Source organism: Sturnus vulgaris, chromosome Z (genome assembly GCF_052056855.1).
Source record: "Sturnus vulgaris isolate bStuVul1 chromosome Z, bStuVul1.hap1, whole genome shotgun sequence".
Taxonomy (NCBI): Eukaryota; Metazoa; Chordata; class Aves; order Passeriformes; family Sturnidae; genus Sturnus; species Sturnus vulgaris.
The window spans coordinates 52289718-52304602 of NC_142283.1; the positions used below are offsets into that span (position 1 = coordinate 52289718).

The 14885-nt window shown below is 34.0% G+C and overlaps 1 protein-coding gene across 47 annotated transcripts in view; it reads left to right on the plus strand.

Annotated features, from left to right (window-relative positions):
• PTPRD (protein tyrosine phosphatase receptor type D) overlaps positions 1-14885 on the plus strand; it is a 1149067-nt gene that overhangs the window by 1115207 nt on the left and 18975 nt on the right. The gene's annotated exons all lie outside the window — the stretch shown is intronic.

The following is a 14885-nucleotide window of genomic DNA, read 5'->3' on the forward strand; positions in this document are numbered from 1 at the left end:
CAGGAACACAGATATTAAATGTTTATTGAAACACCATGATTAAAAACGTGGAATAATTATAAATAACAACACAAGTATATTCATAACGTTTGCTGAGTTTTTCTTTAACGGAGACAAATCTTTTTGTACTTGCATTTACAGGGTCTTAAAACGTTTTGATTATTGTCTAGAGTTTTAGATTTCCTCAGATACAATTTCGTTAGCTTGAGCCATGTATAGCATACCTCCAAAGTCGCTCAACAGTGAAGATGCTATACTCTAAATCAGAACTAAACTTAATAGGAGAAATTAATCTTCCCACTCTAAAAAATCTCTTAATATAATAGCCTAAATTACCACAATGCAAAAATAGGCAAATTAAATCAGTTCTTATGGCTAGTCATTGGAAAAGATGAAATAAAATGCATTGCTTGTTATCACTCAGTGGTACTGATGAAGTACCATTATTCACGAAGGCCATTATTTTCTCTTTGTCATTAGTTTTGCTTTGCCTTTTATTGAAAGTGATTGTCATGTAAGGTAGTATGATTTTATGCCTAAAGTACTTTCTTACCCCAAATTCCTATTAATTTATTTATCAATAATGTATCTGCAATAAGCATAATCTGCTAAACATAAGCTATTTACCTTATGTACAGTTACTAGCGACCAGAATTTCAGTCACTTCATACAATCTGACCTCTAAGAAACAGACTTTCACGTATCCTATTATTTTAGTAGGGTTTTGAAATTCCACTCCTAACAATTTGTCTATGAGCAGAATTAATGAGACCAGGTTTCTGAAAAATTTAAAAATTTATGTCTCTGTAATTAAAACAGACTGGACATTTAGCATCAAGTGTTCTGGACAGTCCAAAGTTTATGAATGTGCTAATTAACTCCACAATGTAATGTGTTGACTATCCAACTCATAGACTAACAAGAGTTACTAAAGTGTTTCTCACAAGAGTAATGTTAATGTGTCACTTTTCAGGCATACTGTAGCAACATTATATTCAGAGATTTGTATTGACTTATTATTTTGAATTCAACCTGATTTTCTTGGGGCTATCTCGTGCAGTGCCAGGGGTCAGACTTCAATAATATTTGTGGATTCCTTCCAACTCAGGTTATTCTATGATTCTGTGGTTATTAAATCGGTTTTTAAAAAATCAGAAAACAACTATAGAGCATCACCAAAGTATTTTTAGGCTAAAGGATATGTCTTTCATACAACAACATGAAAATTCTTCCCATTTGGTTTGAAATTAAAGTACTGGACATTTCATTTCAAGTTCATAAAAAAAGAATTTAAAGCAGATATAGTTTTGTACATTACCTGGTTTTTAATTAGAATTGGCTTTCCTTTTTTTTTTCCCTTCTCTTCTCTGATGCTCACTTCATAAGTTTCTCCATTTCAGTCTTTCCTTTGCTTATTATAAATCATTTAACACTTCTATCAATTTTTTTATCTACAAGTGTGGGTTGATCCTTAATCTGTAGACCTCATTAAGTTTATTCTAGTTGTGTCTTTCAATTCGATTGTTTTCTCTAACTTATTTCACTGTTGATATTCCATTTTTGAACCACTTAAATGAAATATATTCGTACCTTAGTATTTTTTCTGAGGTAAGATTGTCATTCTAATGGTAATTGTCATTCTAATTTTTCCAAGCATCTCCTTTAACTGCCCTCTACTAGTCACTGTTTTCCCACTGAGATAGTTTTCTGTTCTCAAAAACTCCTTGGTTTTCATTTGTTCCTTTCCTGTCCCCTAGTCTGCCCCTGCAATATTTTTAATATTCCTCTTGTCCTTGTTCTATATCTTGTCTGTCATTGTCTTCCATTTTGTGTTCAGGACTACCTAAATCCCTTTTCATTAAATTCCCCCATTTCATCATCCAGATTTAAAAAGTACTTAAGACTTTTCTAACTAGAGCCAAACAATATAATACAGAACCATATCTTATATCCTTTGCTTATGGTAGACAGTCTTTTCAATGATATCTCACTGAAGTAGTAATCTGAGTTTAGTTTCTAGAAGGAATACAGGATTTATAGTGGCAATTTTAAGCCATCTGAGACATCACTAATACCTTTTTTTATATTTCTTCCAATACTTACCAAACTATCAGAGCTCAGGAAATTATAATAATCACATGTTACAGAAGTATAAACAGAATAGGAGTTGCCTTTCAAAATGTGTTTGATAAAAAGAAAGAGTAGGCTTGAAGAATCTGTGGAATCCTTTTTCTGCAAACTCTTAAACCATAGAAACTGAAAAACAAAGCTACCAGACAACTAAGTACAGGAAGAATTTAATTTTCACCCTGTGTGGGTGAGGAATACAAGAGCCACCTGTCTGTATTTTGATTCTTACAAAGTAAACCCCTATTTATTCTGTATTTATCAGTAGGTATTGCAAGTGAAAGGTTTAGCCCAGGCTTTTCCTTATTGCTTATCTACTCATCTGTCTTAAGACTGATCAGCAGTTGTCTTTGAATCCATTTCATGTTAAGGGTCTAAATGGTTTTTCTAGTTTGCTCCGTGGTTTTGGGGTACAGCTAAGTGTCCAGTAGAGAATCAATATACCAGAATATCCCGGAGTCTTGATTCTTGGTTCACGAGTGGCCCCATACTAGTTTGTATCAAAGCCTCATTTTTTAGTGAGCCATTTTAATATCCTGTTCCTAGGAAATGGTTTTTGTGTGTGTGAAAAAATTATTTAATAATTACAATGTGCTTAATGGGAAGAAGTCTGAGCTGGAAACACCTGACTACTGAAGAACTCACTTTGTAGATACTTGAATAACCTCTGTTCACATACAAGTGACCAGAAAAGGAAAACTTAGTTCTATCTAGTGAAATTAACTGAGAATATACATGCCACATACTACTACATTACTAAACTTGCTGAGTTCTGATAAATGTATGTCAAAGCTATTGAAATGGTAATTTTCTTAATAATTTCTGTGTGATAATAGCAAAGAAATACAGAATGATATGATCAGAATTTCCAAAACACTGGTAATTATTTATTACAAACGTATATGCAAGGTATCTTTGCATGTCATTTAGACATCTACTTTTGGTAACCGTTTGTTTGTCTGTACAGTATTGAATTGGAATGTAATACAGAAGTCAAAAACATGTTGAGAATTTCATAAGGACATTCTACCAGTCAGAACTTTTACTTTGGCTGTGGTTTAACCTCAGCCAGCAGCCAAGCCCCACACAACTGCTTACTCACTCCCATACCAGCTGGATTGGGAAGAGAATCAGAAGAGTAAAAGCTGGAAAACTCATAGGTTGAGATCAAAGCAACTTAATAGGGAAATCAAAAGCTGCCCACACAAGCAAAGCAAAACAAGGAATGTAGTCATTTATTCAGTGCTTCCCATGGTCAGGCAGGGCCCCATCACACATGATGATGATTCAGGAAGACAAACACCATTGCTCCAAATGTCTCCCCCTTCCTTCTTCTTCCCCCCACCTTATATATTAAGCATGATGACATATGGTCTGAAATACCCCTTTTGTCAGTTTGGGTCACCTGTGTCTCCTCCCAGCTTTCCTTGAGCTGCACTACACACTGAAACAGAGGCAAGAAGTCTGTGAAGAAAATAATTTCTACCCCAGCCAAAACCAGCACACTTGTGCAGAAAAGTTGGCAGGATTTTAAGTGGAAAAGGTAACTAAAATGTATTCACAGATATGTTAATTTTAAGGGAAAAAAACATAGATCATTGCTGAAAGAATTATGGAGCACCAAGGGAAACATCAAGGCCTAATCTAAATGCAGATTTTTAAATTTAAGTAATCAGATATTTTGTAAGGACTACATCCATGAAAAAGGTGTAGTTGTCATAATATAAATACATAATTCCACTGTACTCTTTTCCCAAGAAAAAGGATAAAGTTTTCTGTCCATATATGTCAGGGAAGATAGTTCAGTAGAGCCTGAGTCAAGGTTGAGTTAAATTTTCCATGATCGTTATTCTTAGCATGAGATTTGGAAGAGAAAAGCAGATAAATTAAAGCTGAATTTAAAAAAAAAATCTACAAATGAAATTTAGCAATCCCATCCTGTTCCTGGTTACTTTACACATTACACAATGTGTTCAAATCTTGATTGGCTTATTTAGAGTAACTTTTTTCTGCAAACTGAAGATTTTTCTGTTGTGGCTGAAATAGTTGATGCACATAGACCTTTCTAGTCCCTTTGCACAGAAGTTGAGTAATACCACAATCCCACTGGTTTTTCTGCATGACTTGCCCTAATTTGCAGAGCTGATCTATAAGAAATTGTTTCTTTAATGACAAAATTCAGGTTTAAATCCTAGGATTCCGCACTGGTGAGAGTCTAATGTGTGGTCTAATGATAGTGGGGTAAACACACGTTTTTGTTTGAAGTTGGATTAGTGCAGGCAAACAGGTGCTAATCAGATCACAATAAACCAGTACTGGAGGGTGTTTGGAATTTTATGCCACGATGTTTTCAAAACATCACAGAAACTTTAGTAGTTGGTTCAGTAACACTACCTAAAAGCTTAACGAGTTAGTGCAATCCCATATGTTTGAATCTGTCTTTTTAATACCAGCACCAAGGGGCATATCTCTAAGATACTTTTTCAAGCTTTGGCAGGTACTGTTAATGCTGCTATTGCTAACAAAAAAACTTGGATGTTTGGAGGAATGGGACTGTTTTAAGTAAATCTCTCTCTAACTACACTAACATAACCAGTTAGCAAAGTGAAAAACAAGATAATTTTTTTAAAATAGCAAAACACTGTATGATATTCTATTTCCTTAAGTAGAATACTTCCCTAATTTTTCTTCCATACTTGTGAATAAAAAATAGAACATTTGAGAAAAAAATATACTTATCAAAGGCAATGACTTTCCAGTGGATTGTTTTATTTCACTTCTGTATTGTTTGAACTGCTTCTTTTGCCACAGGCCTTACAAGTGCTCATTTTTTAATCCTTGCAGTGAGTAGGTTGCAGATGACTGCCTATCCTTTTTCACGGTGGAGGAAAAAAACCTCTCCAGTACATATTCAGAAATAACGCAAGTAAGATTGAAAAATACTAGACTCTTCCTCATCCCTTCCCGTTCCCTGTCCTGAGAACAATCCAGGACCCTTCCTGATTTCCTTGGACAGCTGAAAGCTCTAGAGAGGAAAAGGCAGTGAAAACATTTTAATACGACAAATATTTTAATATCATAGACATTCTGATTTTTCTCTGCTTAACCCACATGTCTTTGTCCAGAAGTTATTGAGTTGCTACTGTGTATTAAACTGTGCTGGGTATGATCCCTGTAAAAAAACCACTGTTAGCTGTGGATCACTGTACATCTCATAAATATTTTCTGATAGTCATTCTTCATTAATAGAAAGCAGAGAGAGATATGATTGTTATTAGACTCTCATATTGAAAAAATGTATAGTTGGTGATCCTTCATAAAATATTTAGATCATCTTAATATAAAAATATAGCAATAAGTTAATGTCCATGCATTTCCTTACATTTCATCTGTATTAATAGTCTCAGCAACTCAGACCATGCAATCAGAGTAACTGACTGGGAGTAGTTTCATTTCTACACGTACCTTTATTCTTAGAAGTTACTTCATTTCAGCATGTGGAGGATAAGGCTTGCAGTGTTTATGCCTTGGATGCTTGATACCTGTTTAAGGAAGGGGAACTGGATTCACTTCATTTAGAAAATTTTTGATAGCTTCTCTATCTTTGATCAATTGTTGGAATTGCAGAATCTAGTGGAAAAAGAGAAAGAGTCTAAATGAAAAGTTGATAAAGGCTGAATGGAAGAAATTGGTATCTCAAGACATTCCTTGGTAATTTTGTAATGAATGGTATTACACACATGGACAAGAAATGTCACAAATAAAGAGATGTTTGGATTTACCTTCATATTCTGACCATAAAAACTTTCAAGGTTGTGAAAATGCAGATTCTGGAAACCTTACAGTTGAAGGCCCTGGATATTTTATGCTGAACATGCTGAAGGCCCTGGATATTTTATGCTGAAGAGCTCTCATGTAATTACTGGAATATGTTCAGGCAAGTGTACAGACAAAAGGTAGCGTCTCCATCTGTATGCTGATAGAGAGAGGGATGAATGGGTAATGCTTGATTTTCTTTTCTCTATTTCAAATTTGAGTGTCACTAGTTAGAATCATCTTGATAGCAAAGATATTATTCTCCAACACATCTTTCTTCAACTTAACAGTGTTCTTATTAGCTCAAGTCTCTCATTTTTTCCTTAAATTTAGTTACTTAACATATGAAAACCTGAACATGACATGAACATGACAAGAACTAGCATACCATAGTTAATGTGATGGTGTGCAGGGTCCTTTAAAATTTGCCTTGATAGGTATTTTTGTTAGAGTAGGAAAATACTATGCTATTATCTGTAAATCCTCCGTGAGGTGTCAGACACAAGGAAACTGATGCTGATCTACTTTTTTGTCTTAAGTCAGAAACCAGTTCTGCACAGCAAACAAGCCCTTTCTAAAATCTGAACAGTAGTTGCTGTACAAAAGTTGCTGTATAAACAATACTTCCATTGTTTAGAAGCATTAAAACTCAGATTGTATCGATGAAACCATTATTAAAATTCGAAAATACATAAATAACAAGTAATAGCAATATTTCGTCATGCAGGTTCAAATAATGAAAAACACCTACTTGTGCTCTCTTTGATTAAATCCATGATTTGTGTATAAAGCCATACTTGGTTGGCACTTAGCCTGTGGTTCAGAGGATTATACCCCCCACTGGTGTGACTCAGGGCTGGATTATCTTTTGAAATCCTAAAAAGCTGCTGTGACTGCATAGGGCAAGATTTGTTTCTGGTAGCAGTCAGAAATCTGTAAAGGAACATAGGGAATGCTATTACTTGATAGAATCAGTGTTCTGTCTAGGCTTGTATCCTGTCTCTGACAATGGCAAATGTCAGAAATTTCAGGGGAAAGTACAAAGCTCCAATGTCAACAATATTTCAGTAAAGTTTCCTCTCCAGCAGCAAGCAGTTAGTGACTTGTTTAGCCTTTCTTTATGAGGATTTCAATTCTTTTCCCCTTTATTCCTCTAGCTACCTAGAGAAACTGGTGGATACTTTTTTGCTTATATTCACGACTGTACACACATTTCAAAGAATCAAAACCAGGCAGTATGACTATCTTTTTCCTTTTTTAAGTAGTTTCAGACATATACATTAGAAGATATTTACCTTTAATTTGAATGTGTCCCTCCCTTCATTTCACTAAATGTCTTTGGATAAAAGGCTTTTAAATGTGTTATTTAATGTTGTTACATGTTTTACATGTCTTCAACTTTTCCTTGAGTTCATCCATCATAAAAAACTGGACTGGCAAAATATTCTAACATCCATTCCAGTATTTCCTATGTGGAAGATGTGAAGGGAATCTTCACATCCTTGACATTTTTGCTGGCTGTCTTTGTTCCCTCCTTTTGTGACGTACTCTTTTTTGGTAACTTGAGTAAAAGTAACTATTCTCTGGGATTGTTTTTTAATAATAAAAAGGCAAGGTAAGGCAGTAAAAATAATTCCATGATTATGCCACATTTTCTTCTAAGTTGCCCAGTGGACATACTGAGGCCTGACTTTGATTTGGCTAACAAATGGTTTCAATTGAGCAGGTCTGCTGAAGACTGATGACTTTTCACTGGGCGAAATAACCTGCTCCTCATTAAAATGTAATAACTGTCTGTAAGATTTTTTAACAATTGCAATGTCTTTTCCATGTATTATCTCAAATTACAAATATGTTGGTGCTGATAATTATTTCCATATATATATTATCATGTCCTACAAGGCCTGTAATTTCCTTTGACCTAAGCTATAGTTTGATACATTATTTGATCAGCACTCTTAGTGAGTCATTTTATCCATATGTATTTAGTTAATTGGTTATTTTTCTCCCCACCCATGTTTATATATAATATACTCTACAAAGGAAAAGGAAATCTGACTGCTTGCAGCTGAGTCTAGTAAAAGAGCAATTAGGTTCTATCAGAGCCAGCAGCTGTCCGTAATGAATTCTGAATTAAAATTATGAGTGAAGAAAATAATCCAGCCATCTGCAGGAAATGTGAAAATATTTTTATAACCCAATAGCTGAATTCTGGAAAGGGGTCTCTCTGAGACTTCCCAGCTGTACCTACATTAAATTCCGGAATATCCATAGACACAGAGTATGCTGGAACACATTGCATCAACTTGGCTACCCGGCATGTTTGGCTAACTTCAAACAGGCTGTATTTTTATCTAAAGTAATCAGCATGAAAGTCTCTTTAAATCCTCTCCCCGTGTCTCTAGAAGTAAAATGCAGCTTTAAAAATAGTCCTGTTATCTTTTCATGGAGGCTTTCCAATCAGTATTCTGCCCTGAATATTAATCTTTCCTCATTTTTCATACTTTTATAGACTTAATTCAGGGTCTCATCAGTTATTATCAGATTTTGTCAGTGACTGCTGTTCCAAGTAAATTCTGCATTGTGTTGTCTATTTTTTAATGTGAATTTTAGAAACAATTTTAATGTCCTAATACTATCCAAGCTCGTTTTACAGCTACCTTGAAACTTCTACACTAAAACTCCCATTATTTCCATTATAACTTGCCTACAATTTTTGCTCCTAAGTTCAAAATCCTGGAAAAAAAGAAACAGATTAGGTCTAACCTCTAAATCACAAGTTGTGATTAAGAAATATGAAATGCTTAGTGGTATTAACCTTTCACAACCCGATTTTCTGTATTACAGAGAATTCATGTTGGTATAAAGATTTTAGAGGTTAAGAAATGTTGTAATGAGTACCAGTAATCAAGCTCTTCAGCAGTCAGTGAAGTATTGTCAGATACTAAAAAGGGTATTTATTTTTTTCACTGCTTGATCTAAAAATAATAGGAGTAGCCTTCATATGGGCTCATCAGAGAAGCCTCAGACTTTTTAAACTGTTTTCTACTGCCTAGCATGCCTAGCATCTCACTGCCCTAATACTGTATGGAAAGCAATTCAGTTTAAACCAGATCTAGAGGTGGAAACATCAAGTTTGTCTCATCCTCTGAATGTATCCTCTTGGTATATCAGTTTTCAATTGAAAAGGAAGATACATTCTGAGACGGAGATCCAACACAATAGCTCCACTACTAAAGTTGTATCAGCTTCAAGTTCAGGACTAATTTACTGGTTATTTCCAAGTGTTCAGAGAGGGGAAGAGGAGTAGGAGAGTGAGAACAAATTTAAAAAAAAAAAAAAGGAGATTTGTAGACAGATTCATTAAGTGCTTTGAAAAAAAAGCAATGTAAAAGTCCGCTGTGGCCTAAAGAGTCCTGGTGATGACATCTTACTTCATACTTACTAGATGAAGTCCTGTGTCTGGATGGCAACCTCACACTTCATCACTGTTCATCAGTCTAAAACTCAACCAGAAAAAATCCCAAGGGCAGCTGCTCTTTAGAAAAGAAGCACTTGTTGGTCACAATAGGAATAGAAGAGGACTCTTAAACTTGAAATCATTTTAGTGGCTAGCAAGTACTTTCAAGGTCTTCCAATTATCTAGTACTACAGAACACATTTCTTCCCACAATCTTTAATTCATTTTCAGATAGCATCAGTTCAGCCTATTCACTGATAGGCTAATGGCTCTTCTCCATGAAAATGTAATCAAAGCACCGAAAGAAATATTAAAAGGTATGAAGCTACTTCTTAACACATTCCATCCTGAGAATGCAAAGCAGGTTGAACTGCAAAGAAAGCAACAAATAGTTGTTAGCAACAAGCAGTATAATTTTTGTTCATTGACTTCTCTGCTGTGCTGTAATCCTCACATTTATTGACGATAGGATCACAGTGTACTTCCTCTGCTAAATAAAAATATTGTTTTCTGTATTTACTACAGTTGTTCAGGCCTATATCTATCTATCTATCTATCTATCTATCTATCTATCTATCTGTCTACCTTTAATTGAAGGTAACAAGTCACAGTAAGATGTGTTTTTAAAATTAACCATAAAATACTTTCTTCTTCTAAACTCTATTTGAGTCAATTTTAGATCATTCTTTCTTTAGTGGAATGCATAATGTCAAGAAGGCATTGTATAGTACAAAAAATTTATAGTATGCACTGAAATTCAACCAATATCACAGAGAAGATGTATTTAGGATAGTTACTCTGACGATAAATACAGGAATCAGTACATTCATATCCAAGATTGTATTTAGAGAAGTAGGAAGATAAGAAAAAGAGTATCTGAGAACCGAATTAATTTTGAAATAAAAAATCACAGTAAATCCTTGTACACAGATAAAATAGTAGAGTAGAATAAAGTTTATTTTAATGTATTTTCTTTATATGTCTAAGTAATTGAAGAAATCAGGTAACATAGTGATTAAGAAAAGTATATATGTAAAAATCCTCTGAAAAGCAGGATTATGGCATGTATTGTTATATATAATAAACAATCATTTCTGCAAGGAAACCATGATAAGAAAAAGAAATGGTATGAAATAAGGTCAGTGAACTTTTCAGTTGTGTATAATTTCTGCTATTCCATCTCATAAGCAGAACAATAAGAGATATTTTTCACCAACTATTCATGATTTCAGGAAAGAAGCAGGTAGAATAGTTATAATAATTTGTCCTTTCAAGAAAGAAGAAGCAAGTATCAAAATTAACGGTGTTCTTCTTCAATGGTATAGTTCCTGAAGGTGTCAAGTACTTGGAGGCTGAAGTGTTGATTCAAAAGAAGAGTTCTAAGATATCTGATTTACAGCTGGGAAATTGAATGCTTATGCCTTTTATAATTGTAGGATCACAGCATCAAATTTAGACAGTGCATTTCAGTTTCTCTCCCAGGACACGACTAGAACGTTATTTTTCAGAGTCCCTATCCAAATTCGAGTGAAATGTAATAAAAGGATTTCTGTAGGGGAAGTTGTGTCTGTAACATGTTGGTTAATAACCTTTACTTTATCCTTTCCTCTCTGAATTTCTTTTTGTCATACATGGTATTCTGTAACAATGTGTTTCACAATTTAATTATGTACTACTTTAAAAATTACTTCCTGTTGGTTTGAAATTCTCATAATTTCATTTCATGATCCTAATTCTTCTTTGGCAAGTGAAGAGCAACTCATTTTCATTTCATCTTCTCTATGTAGCATTAATTTATGACTGGCGAGAGGATTTGAAATGCTCTAATGGAATGTCATTGTTAGAAGGTTCTCCTAAATTTTTTTGGTTTGTTGAACATTAGTAATGCTAAATTTTTAGCCTGCATGGAAAATTCAGCTTTTAAAATTATTATAGTAAATAATTATTTTCTGTACATTGGATTTGTTTGAGAAATTTTTGGGAGTTTCGATTCTCTATGTTTTAATATTTGAGTTTGTTTGTGTTAAAGTTACAGTCTTGTAAGACAGCTTCTTATCCTTGATCTCTCCAGAGCTGTACTTTGGATTAAATGAACAAATTTGCTTCCTGAACATTATTATACTTTTGCAGGTGCATATTACAAAAAAATATGGGCTTAAATCTGAGGCAGTTATATTTGAAGAGTTTATGGTAATACTAGAATTCTGAGAATGTGAAGACTGAAAGGAAAAATCTTATCAAAACTCCATAAAAGAATAAATATATGAGGCTGGCTTTTGGGTTGTGACTGTCTCATGCTTTTGTCTCCTATCTGTGAAAATTAGGGAAAGTTCTAGACTGAACTTCATCTACTTGTAATGAAATATTCTCCTGTTTTCCAATTTTTTTATTCCATGTTCTTTTTCAGACATTTTATGTGACTTCAGTGATAAATATGGTTGCCTCCATGCATAGCGTAGGAATGAAGAAAATTCAGTCAGTAAAGTCTTTGATAAAGCACTGCATCCAAGAAAGTGCTTGTTGTCTGGTATCCAACCATAACCATAGTGAGAAGGAAAGAAAGTCACTGTACACTTGCAGATAAATTCTCAAAAGATCTCTTACAAGCTGCTATATAATTCTTGAAGCAATCCAGTATCTCTTCTAAAACAAAATTTCGATTTACATCTTTGCACAAGGTCTTTATGTTATTTTGATCAGATGTTTCTTTTCAAAAGGATGTTCAGTGGTTTTATAAGGGGCTTATTTTGCTGCTTCCTGGCCAGGGGGGTGATTTTCTGCTCTAATTTCCTAACTGCAAAATGTGAAAATAATCTAAATATTGCTCTTGTCAGAACTACTACAGAATTTCTGTGGGATTGGAATCTAATCAATCATTAGAAGTTCCTCAATAAAATACAGACCTTTTCATATATATCCCATATCACAAGCAATTTCATGTACTTTCAGTTTATAAATGCAAGCTTCATTCAATCTGAAACAGTAATATTCAATAAAATTTTCCCCTGATATGAGTCAAAAATGTCCTACATGATTTTTGGTCCATATTTTACTGTCTTTGCTTCCAATTAAATGATCTGTGAATACTGGTAATTACATTGCCTTCCTTTGCCAAATCACTGAAGTATCAGTAAAGGGTCATCATTTAAGCAGCTACAAATTAATCATAAAAGCCAACCTTTAACACATCCATACAGTGATTTGGATTCAGAATGTCCCCCTTATGCCTCTTCATTTCGCTTTTTTGAATTGTAGCTATTGTAGCTGTATTGCATCACAGGACATTAGGCATGTTTCAGCTCATGGGACTGAGTCAATCATGATTTTAGAAATTGAAAACAAATGTTATAATACTGTAAATGACAATATTTGAAGCAGTACCAGTTTCCTAGTAGGCATGTCTATTTAATAGATATATAGGTTATCAGATTGAAAATGTAATAGTTCTTTCTCTAACTAAAATGAAAATTCTAAGTTTGACAGCAACATCAGAAGATGCAAACCAAAAGGGCAAGAAAGTCAATAACGAAAGTAGAAATAATTTGTGAAATTATTCATATTAGCTGAATTATCATGGTTAGCTACAGGGATTTTTTTTATATATATATTTCAGTGGCTTAATAGTGAGGATTCAAACTGTGTGGCTTCCCAGCAGTGTATCACACCATATTAAGAAGGCTGTGTGATGGTAGACAAGAAAGAGAAATGGGAAGAAAAATTAGGGTAGGATAGTTTCTTTTATATAATAAGCTATTTTAGTTTGGAGTTAGAAGGTATTGGGGGCAGGAAGGGCACATTTCAAAGAGAAATAGCACTGGTTCCATTTTTATGTGGAAAGTCAAAAGAGTAGTTGGTAGACTCACAGCTCCTTTATAATGGGCAGAACTAGAATTTAGTGAACACCTTAAAAGAGTAAAAATATCTTGCTGAATAAAATGGTCCAGAGTGTATCAGGAGCCCAGTGAAGCCAAATGCCTGCATAAATGTTGTGTGTCAGCTCGTTCCTTACCATGAAATGAGTGCAAAAGAGTGTGTTTGGATCTGCTTTCATGATCTTCCCAACTTCTGCATGAACCTGTAGACTAGCAAATATCTTCTGTGCTAGAGTATGCTAATAACTATTACTCTCTGAGTTTGGTCATGGAAAAAATAAATATACAAATGATAGTAAAAGACATGAAAAGAAGAACTGTAAATTGTTCATTTCAGCTAAAGGTGCAAGCTCTTAACTGGCTTGTGATTTTGCAGTTGTGGTCTGCAACTGTGACCTTTTTGATGTTCAATCTGAAAAACGGCTTATCCAGTTATAAACATGAAGTTGGAACAGCAGTTTAATACATTATAGGAAGAACCATATTCTAGATTATTGAGAAAATCTGCACTGCCAAACTTTCATATTTCTCACTTGGCCCACACTTACTAAACTGATAAAAACTGAATGTGAAGAGTAATCATTGAGGGAATGGTTTAAAACTTGATATAAACCAATCTGACATACTAATGTATGCTACTTCTGTTGATTTGCATTACAGCAACAAAAAAAAAAAAAATCAAAGAAAATCACAATAGTGAGACGGCTTTTTGGGGTTTTTTCCATGATTTTTGGCAATGTTAATGTCAGCAGATTTTTCTGTAATGCAGAGGTTTTATTACACAAGGTAAATGAACTACAGTTTAGTTAGGATAGCTATCATTTTGCTTCTCTTTTCTTTCTCCACAAGTCCCACTGATAAATATCACTGTTAGGTAAATTTTCTTAAACTCAGAATACGGGTTAATTCTTGTCAGAGCAGCATCTAAAAAACTTGAAATTGATGCATTTGGTCTGTTAGCACAATTCCTCAGCTCTTTGAAGAGGATCTGCTGCTTGGAGGAGTAATCCATTGCAAAAATACATAATTAACAATATGTAAATCTGCTATCTTAAAAGGAAGACTTACCTCGTGTTAGATAAAATAGCTTTCTGTTCTGTACTTCCTTCTGATTTGGTTATAAGGAAATTCAACTTGCTGGTAATTGGCAAAGATTCTTAAGGTGTCATGCAAGAAATAAATGTTTGACCTTGAGTATTGATTTTAGGGTGAACTTACAATATTTAGTATCTCTGGAAAATACAGAAACTGTGAGAAGTTTTGGCTTCTATGTAGTTGTCGTCTAGAATCTGGGTTATAATTATTTTTGTTTGTTTCTGTTTTACTCAAAAAATTGCAGTTCATGGAGTTCTTAAATATTCTTAATTTAGCTAATCTCAGTCTCTTGAGGGTTTATAAACTGTTGTTTGCTATACTATGTACTTAATTTTCAATCACTAACTGAAAAAAGTTAGGCATTTAGAAAGCCTGAAACTATCATTCATTGTAACAGGCATGATGTGATCCTGGACAGAAAAACTATGTACAAACCCCATCAAATTTTACACATCAACTTTGTTTAGCTATGTGTGTGCAAGTAGTTGAAACAAAACCTTGTAAAGTTCAATCAT